Raw genomic sequence first — 9,248 nt, 5'->3', positions numbered from 1 at the left:
CTTGTGTTTCTAGGGTAAGAGTCATTTACTTGAATGAGATCTGTTCGTACAGCCGAGAGGGAAGCACCCGTGTCGAGGGTAGCATCCACAGATGAAGCATTGAAGTTCACTTTCGTTCTTAGTGGGGTATTCCAGTGGACTTGTGAAAAATTGTCTTCCAAGAGTCCAAGACTGTGTCCACCCTGTAGTGAATCGGGCGTGTGAGGCTCCGTTAGTAATTGGGGGAAGGTTGGCCTCTGTGAAATGTCCTTCCCCCCCCCTGTAGTTTCCCGACTGCCTGTATTGTGGCTGGGATGTGGTGCTGCTTAATTCCACCTTTTCATGGCCAGGGTCAGAGGGGCCAGGTGCTGGCAATGGCTGGACTGGGCCATGCCTAGTGGTGTTCGAGGCTCGTTGTGGGTGTTACAGTTTGGGCAGGTGCGTGTAGTGAACCCTGGCTGAGAGCATTTGAAGCAGTAAGGTTCAGGCTTATAGTTGTCTTTGCTACATAAAGCAGGCTGTGGTCTTTGTGGTCCAAGCACTGAGTGAAGCTCATGAGCACGTAGCAGCAGGTCCATTACAGAAGTGACATTAGCGCCATACAGGGCAACTCTGTATTTTTCGAGAGCATGTTTACTAATTAGGTCAATTCTGTCTTTTTCAGGTGGGGGGGCTCTTCAGTTTGTCAAACTCACTCAACATGTGGGCGACAAACGTTGGGAGCTCGTCCTGAGCCTGAACACGATCCAAAATTCCTCTCAGGATGCGTTCTTGGTTGTCGGAGGGCAGAAAAAGTGTCTTAAACAGTTGACAGAATTGAGCCCATGATGTGATGTGGGAGCTCAGTGCCTTGAACCATTTCCCGGGCTCTTTTGCAAGTAAGTGTGGCAGTTCGTTTAGCAATTGCCCATCAGTTAGGTTCAATGAGGCTTTGTATGTGCCAACTGCATTTAACCAGTCCTCAGGTTGCACTTTTCCGTCCCCAGCATACACAGGAGGCTCCAGCTTTGCGTGATGTAAAGCTGCCGCAATCACTCTGGAAGTGCTGCTGAGTTTAAGTGAGTGAGATGGGAGGAAAGGATTTGTAGGTTGAAATGGGTTGCTGGGCAGGAACGGATTGGTACTGTTGGTGGGTTCAGTTTTGTCCATCACATGAACATGAGGTGTCGATGTGGCCATTGGGAAAACAGGAGACTGTGGGACTGCAGGAGGGGGAGAGTTCCCCGTTGTGAGTTGGTCCCACTGCCTTAGTAAACTCTGCTGTATGTTCAGTGAGTCACGTAAACAATCACTAAGCTTATTCACCTCAGTTCTTAACTCCACCACTTGTTGGCTAAGGCTAGGAGTCACATTTTCAACTATCTGGCACATAGGTAACGAGGTAAGTTCCATGTCTGAGTCAGAGTCGTCTGGGCAGTGTGCCATTGCGATTTCAAAAAAATTAAGCCGCTCCAAGGCACAGCGCAGTTATTGATATAGCAGTAAAAGAGTCACTTAGGTCAGACTAGAAAGACAAAACTGCAAAAATGCGTTCAAGATTAAATTTAGAAAAAACACATAAAATTTCGCCCAACAACTGAAATTAGACTGGAGTGATCAGAACCATGTTATTACAATAGCATGTCTGCAACACTAGAGCTCAATGCAAGATTAGTTTTAAGTCGTTTCGTTATACTGAGCCGAAGACCAGCACCAACGGTTGTAGTCGGCCAAGCTATCACTTACATGTGCTACAGTCAGTCTCAGCAGAGGGAAAGGGGAATGAAAAGCCAGCAGAAATGTTCATGTCCAGGCTCTCCACAGAAGAATTAATCCTTAGAAGACGAAACCAACAACAAATAACAAATCCACGGAGTCCATTCGCGCCGCGGAGTCAGCTTCTCTCTTTTTCTTTCTCCCAAGCGGAGCAGCGGCACACCACGGTATCCAGAAATTAGTCGGGTCCCACCTGAGCTGAGGCTGCGGCCATGGCTGGAGAAAACGTCCGAGCGTCCGCAAAACTGGGGGGATTTCCGAGACAGTTCACGTGCTAGAAGAGAAGAATCCTCGGCGGGATGCAAAAATTGTCTGAAGTCCAAGGGGAAAAAGTTCGGGCACCAGTTGTAACGTGCAGTGGAGATGAAGCCAGCCGCAGAGGTGTGCAGGTGGATAGCGAATGAGAAACAGCTTCTGACTTTCCAAAAAGTACTCATTTATTTACAATATCAAAAATAAAAGTGCTACCTCTACCACACATTACTAAAGAGCACACTAGTCCGCGTACACACGGGAGCATCCATTACAGGAGGAGTGCGAAGAAGACCAGGAGTGACATGTTTAGCCGCATGTTCTCCTTAAATTGCTGGCTGTCTGAGTGGTGTCCCAGAAACGATGTGGGCTTCATAGATAATTGGCAAACCTTCTGGAGGAAACCTGGTCTTGTTAGGAGAGATGGCATCCATCCCACTTTGGATGGAGCAGCTCTCATTTCTAGAAATATGGACAAATTTATTAAACCCCCCAAAATATGACTATCCAGAGTTGGGACCAGGAAGCAGAGTTGCAGTCTTACACGCTTCTCTGCAGCTTCTCTCCTCCTGCTACCCCCCCAAAAACCCATCTCCATAGAGACTGTGTCAGCTTCCAAAAAGACAAAAAACAAACTAAAAACCAGCAACAAACAACTTAAACATAAACAATCACAAAGAAAGAACAATACAGTATCCACATCTGAACCAAAGAGTAAAACAGTGAAATGTGGATTATTAAATATTAGGTCTCTCTCCTCCAAGTCTCTGTTAGTACATGACTTAATAATTGATCAACAAATTGATTTACTCTGCCTTACAGAAACCTGGTTGCAGCAGGATGATTATGTTAGTTTAAATGAATCAACACCCCCGAGCCATTCTAACTACCAGAAATCTCGAAGCACAGGCCGAGGGGGCGGTGTGGCAGCAATTTTTCACACCAGCCTATTAATTAATGAAAGACCAAGACAGACTTTTAATTCATTTGAAAGCCTGATGCTTAACATTGTCCACCCCAGCTGTGAAACTCAGAAACCAGTCTTACTTGTTATCATCTATCGTCCACCTGGGCCTTACACAGAGTTTCTGTCTGATTTCTCAGACTTTATATCTAATTTAGTTCTGAGCTCAGATAAAATAATTATTGTGGGTGATTTTAACATCCATGTAGATGCTAAAAATGACAGCCTCAACATGGCATTTAATCTGTTATTAGACTCAATTGGTTTCTCTCAAAATGTAAAAGAACCCACCCACCACTTTAATCACACTCTAGATCTTGTTTTAACATATGGCATAGAAACGGAACATTTAACGGTGTTTCCTGAAAACCCTCTGCTGTCTGATCATTTCCTGATAACATTTACTTTTACAATAATTGATTACACAGCGGTGAAGAGTAGACTTTATCAAAGTAGATGTCTTTCTGAAAGCACTGTAACTAAGTTTAAGAATATAATCCACCCACTGTTATCATCTTCAATGCCCTGTACCAACACAGAGCAGAGTAGCTATCTGAACGCTACCCCAACAGAGGTCGATTATCTTGTTAATAATTTCACCTCCTCACTACGTACGACTCTGGATACTGTAGCTCCTGTGAAAACTAAGGCCTCAAATCAGAAGTACCTGACTCCGTGGTATAATTCTGAAACACGTACCCTAAAGCAGATGACTCGTAATCTGGAGAGGAAATGGCGTGTCACAAATCTAGAGGATCATCATTTAGCCTGGAGAAATAGTTTGCTGCTTTATAAGAAAGCCCTCCGCAAAGCCAGAACATCTTACTATTCATCACTGATTGAAGAAAATAAGAACAACCCTAGGTTTCTCTTCAGCACTGTAGCCAGGCTGACAAAAAGTCAGAGCTCTTTTGAGCCAACCATCCCTTTAACGTTAACTAGTAATGACTTCATGAACTTCTTCACAAATAAAATTTTTATCATTAGAGAAAAAATTACCAATAATCATCCCACAGATGTAATATTATCTACAGCTACTCTTAGTACCATTGATGATAAGTTAGACTCTTTTTCTCCAATTGATCTTTCCGAGTTAACTTCAATAATTACTTCCTCCAAACCATCAACGTGTCTTTTAGACCCCATTCCTACAAAACTGCTCAAAGAAGTCCTGCCATTAATTAATTCTTCGATCTTAAATATGATCAACCTATCTCTAATAATCGGCTATGTACCACAGGCCTTCAAGCTGGCTGTAGTTAAACCTTTACTCAAAAAGCCATCTCTAGACCCAGCAGTCTTAGCTAATTATAGGCCAATCTCCAACCTTCCTTTCATATCAAAAATCCTTGAAAGAGTAGTTGTCAAACAGCTAACAGATCATCTGCAGAGGAATGGTTTATTTGAAGAGTTTCAGTCAGGTTTCAGAGCTCAGCACAGCACAGAAACAGCTTTAGTGAAGGTTACAAATGATCTTCTTATGGCCTCTGACAGTGGACTCATCTCTGTGCTTGTCCTGCTAGACCTCAGTGCAGCGTTCGATACTGTTGATCATAATATCCTATTAGAGCGATTAGAACATGCTGTAGGTATTACAGGTACTGCACTGCAGTGGTTTGTATCATATCTATCTAATAGACTCCAATTCGTGCATGTAAATGGAGAGTCCTCTTCACACACTGAGGTTAATTATGGAGTTCCACAGGGTTCAGTGCTAGGACCAATTCTGTTTACATTATACATGCTTCCCTTAGGCAGCATCATTAGAAGACATAGCATACATTTTCACTGCTATGCAGATGACACCCAGCTCTATCTGTCCATGAAGCCAGATAACACACACCAATTAGTTAAACTGCAGGAATGTCTTAAAGACATAAAGACCTGGATGGCCGCTAACTTTCTGCTTCTTAATTCAGATAAAACTGAGGTTATTGTACTCGGCCCTGAAAATCTTAGAAATATGGTATCTAATCAGATTCTTACTCTGGATGGCATTACCTTGGCCTCCAGTAACGCTGTGAGGAACCTTGGAGTCATTTTTGACCAGGACATGTCCTTCAACGCACATATTAAACAAATATGTAAGACTGCTTTCTTCCATTTGCGCAACATCTCTAAAATTAGAAATATCCTGTCTCAGAGTGACGCTGAAAAACTAGTTCATGCATTTATTACTTCCAGGCTGGACTACTGTAATTCATTATTATCAGGATGTCCAAAAAACTCACTGAAAAGCCTTCAGCTAATCCAAAATGCTGCAGCAAGAGTCCTGACAGGGACTAGAAAGAGAGAGCATATTTCTCCTGTTTTGGCTTCCCTTCATTGGCTTCCTGTTAAATCCAGAATTGAATTCAAAATCCTGCTCCTCACATACAAGGTCTTAAATAATCAGGCCCCATCTTATCTTAATGACCTTGTAGTACCATATCACCCTATTAGAGCGCTCCGCTCTCGCTCTGCAGGCCTACTTGTTGTTCCTAGAGTATTTAAAAGTAGAATGGGAGGGAGAGCCTTCAGTTTTCAGGCCCCTCTTCTGTGGAACCAGCTTCCAGTTTGGATTCGGGAGACAGACACTATCTCTACTTTTAAGATTAGGCTTAAAACTTTCCTTTTTTCTAAAGCATATAGTTAGGGCTGGACCAGGTGACCCTGAATCCTCCCTTTGTTATGCTGCAATAGATGTAGGCTGCCGGGGGATTCCCATGATGCATTGAGTTTTTCCTTTCCAGTCACCTTTCTCACTCACTATGTATTAATAGACCTCTCTGCATTGAATCATATCTGTTATTAACCTCTGTCTCTCTTCCACAGCATGTCTTTATCCTGTCTTCCTTCTCTCACCCCAACCGGTCGCAGCAGATGGCCGCCCCTCCCTGAGCCTGGTTCTGCCGGAGGTTTCTTCCTGTTAAAAGGGAGTTTTTCCTTCCCACTGTCGCCAAAGTGCTTGCTCATAGGGGGTCATATGATTGTTGGGTTTTTCTCTGTATCTATGAAGCGCCTTGAGGCGACTTTTGTTGTGATTTGGCGCTATATAAATAAAATTGAATTGAATTGAATTGAAGAACAAAAAGGGGGTGACACCAGTCGTGAGACAGGAGGCGCCGCCATGTGGTGATACACTGCATTACAATAGCAACTGTTACAATATAAATATTGTTCTGAGAGGCTTTTTGTTGGTTGAGTCTGAAATTGATTGTATTTATAATTTATATCCTTATAAAAAGGCAGAAATATGGTGTTTTATTAATAAACTTACATTTATGGATATAAAATAGCTAAAAGTATTAACAATTTTTTTATAAAAAAACATTTATCATTCTTCCTGGGGAACTTAAAGAAAAAGAATAAAACATTTTCCCATCGTAAAGAAAACTCCCTTAAAATATGGACAATAACAAAACTGCTAAATTCTTCCAGAATCTCTGTGTAGAGGAACCAAAAGAGATGTGCCACAGTTTCTGGATGATCCCCACAGAAAGTTCAATTAGTATTTATGTCTCTTTTAAATGTTACCATATAGTAACTGGCTGGGTCACATTTATGAAGAATTTTATATGAGATTTCCTTCACCTTGTTCACAATTAGATATTTATGGGATCATCCAGACTGTCTTCCAGGTGATATCTGGAACATGTCGGTTCCAGTAAGATATTCTATATATGGGAGAGACATGATATCTTCTTGGAATAAACTACGTATTCTCTTATTGCTGTTACCAAGTTCCTGTGAAAAGCAGATTTTTCCCACTGCTGACTCAGCTGGATCAGGGAGAGTGACTGAGGCAGATATTGAGCTGTCAGTGTTTTTATATAACATTAAAGTCCCTGAGGGTATGGCACCAAGCACCATTGAGAATTCCCCAACAGTGTTTGACAAGTTTGACGAGCATCTTGACTTTTGGTCTTTGGATGTTAACAGTCCTGAATATGTGACTTCTTGTTTAACAGAAATGTTACAGAGAGCATTTGCAGTGCAGCCTTTAATTGCTAGTAATTCACATTTTTTTAGATTTTGACATAAAGCAGATGCCTCAGAGAAATCACTAATAACACTAAGGGCTGGACGGATTTGATTTGCATTCTTCAAGAAGAGTGTGGTGTCATCAGCTAGCTGGCTGATGATGAGCTCCTTATCAGCTGTGCTGATTCCTTGTATAACAGGTCAAATCTCGGGATGGAGTCTTAATCGTTTTAATTGAGCTATTGCCATTCGTGTACAAGGTTTTGATAGCTTTACAGAAAAATGCCAAATTTTTCCAAAGAGTGGAAAATAAATTGATGTTCAATTGTATCAAAAGCCTTTTAAAAATCCAGGAAGAGAATGAAGCTATAGTCAGATACCAAATCAGAGTAATCAAGTAGATCTAAAACCAGTCTCATGTTCTTAGAAAGGTGTCTGTTTCTCATAAAGCCTGATTGTGTCTCATCGATAATTGTGTCCAAGAACTCTTTCATTCTGTTAGCAAGTACTAAAGCCATAATCTCATAGTCATCATTAGGGATGGGTATCGTTTAGGTTTTATCCGATACCGGTGCCAAATCGGTACTTTTGAAACGGTGCCGGTGCTCAAACGGTGCTCAAACCGGTGCTTAAAGAATGGAGAACACAAAATTGGTCCAAAAACCTCTCATGTTCAGCTGGTTTTGTGTAAAAAGATAACAATGTTAGCCTTTTCTGCAGCTATGGGGCATATATGGTATCACTCTTAGCTGGAAGCAGTGCTTAACCAATGGAAAAAATACAAACTTTATCCAAAAACCTCTCATGTTTAACTGTTTCCCTCTTTTTCTTTGGTCATTTTAGCCTTTTTGGCCAGGGTGAAGGGAGTATCTGCCATCAAACAAGAAGACAGCCGCATGTAGCTATGATGATGTTTGCTAGTTCACCTTACATGCATTAATGTAATAACGTGGTTAGCCTACTCAACGTAAATTACACGCGAACAACAGAGAAGAACGGCTGCTGCTGCCATCAAATACGGTGCATTTCTCGGCTTTAAAAAACCCGCTATGCGTCGCCAGGTGTTTCATCAGATTTGAGGTGTTACCTCCTTTGACAGTATCACAGTACCAGCTTAAAGCACTTGTTGCAGGCTGCTGAGTTTGCATATTTTGCTGTGAAGTACAGCCAGACTTTTGACCGCTTCGTCTTGGGCATTTCTAATTGGTAGCTCTGCTCTAACAGAACGTACGTACCTGGCCCCGCCTACTATCCTCGGAAACGTAAAATGATTGGCTAGAAGTGTATCAAGGCTCAGGAAAAAAAGCACCGAAATAAAGCACCGAAATGTGCGCTGCTTTTCGGTCTGGTTACTACCGTTTATGTCAGAACCGGTGCAATCATGGCACCGGACACCGGTACCCATCCCTAGTCATCATTGAGCAGACAGATGGGTCTCCAATTATCAATAAGAAGTAAGTCTTTGTTTGGCTTTGGAATAAGTGTTATGAGACCCTGAGCAAGAGTAGGAGGGAGGATGTTATTCTCTACACTTCCTATGAAAAGCTGCAGTAAGAACGGAGCCAGGAGATTAGAAAATGATTCATAAAACTCTGCAGTTAAACCATCTGTGCCGGGAGATTTGTTGGCCTTAAGTGCAGAAATAGGATTACAAACATCCTCCACAGTCAGAGGGCTGTCACAGTGACTTCTATCTTCCACAACAATAGTTTTTAGGTTTTTAATATTATTGAAAAACAGCGTTGAGACATATATATATATATTCTACTTTTCTAAATGATTGACTATTTCAATGGAGAACCTAAATGACACGGACCCGTGTTTGTTATTACATATCTCTATTTTGAATGTGACAAGTCTATCATTGCCTGTTATTCATAGGTATTAACAGAGTTTTTGGCCTTTTTTTCCTCTATAACAGTTAATTGACTCTTTACAGTGGCCTGCTATGGTTAATAATAACATGTTCAGTCATGAGTGAAATCAAAGCTTTTCTTCACTTTAGCATTTAACATTCCCAACAATATAATGTGATACCTTAATTAAAACACAGCTAATAAAACACAATTTTCTTAATGCAAACATCAGTGACTCAACATTAGCAACCAAAGGGTTCAGTCTGCAGCTCACACTCATGTGAAGCTACAGCCTCCCCCTTTAGTCTCTGTCATCTTTCTGCTCCTGCACAAACAAAGCAAGACAAAACCTCCACCCTTCTTCTACAGGCTGGGTGAATTGTTGTGGACATTCACTAATCCTAAAGTCGGCACCGTTTTTGTCTCAGTATCAAGTCAGTTAAACTTTTAGTCGTCAGTCCGTCACAGTCCAGTCACAT

General features: G+C 41.7%; 1 pseudogene; it reads right to left on the bottom strand.

Moving 5' to 3' along the window:
• Positions 1-305: 305 nt before the first annotated feature.
• LOC146672561 (uncharacterized) lies at positions 306-2,250 on the bottom strand (annotated as a pseudogene).
• Positions 2,251-9,248: the final 6,998 nt, after the last annotated feature.

Source organism: Rhamphochromis longiceps, linkage group LG3 (genome assembly GCF_057381845.1).
Source record: "Rhamphochromis longiceps isolate RC_006_pf linkage group LG3, R_longiceps_female_GT1.1, whole genome shotgun sequence".
In the NCBI taxonomy this organism is placed as follows: Eukaryota; Metazoa; Chordata; class Actinopteri; order Cichliformes; family Cichlidae; genus Rhamphochromis; species Rhamphochromis longiceps.
Note: the sequence above shows the minus strand (reverse complement) of the source record. Positions and strands in the feature narration are given on the sequence as shown.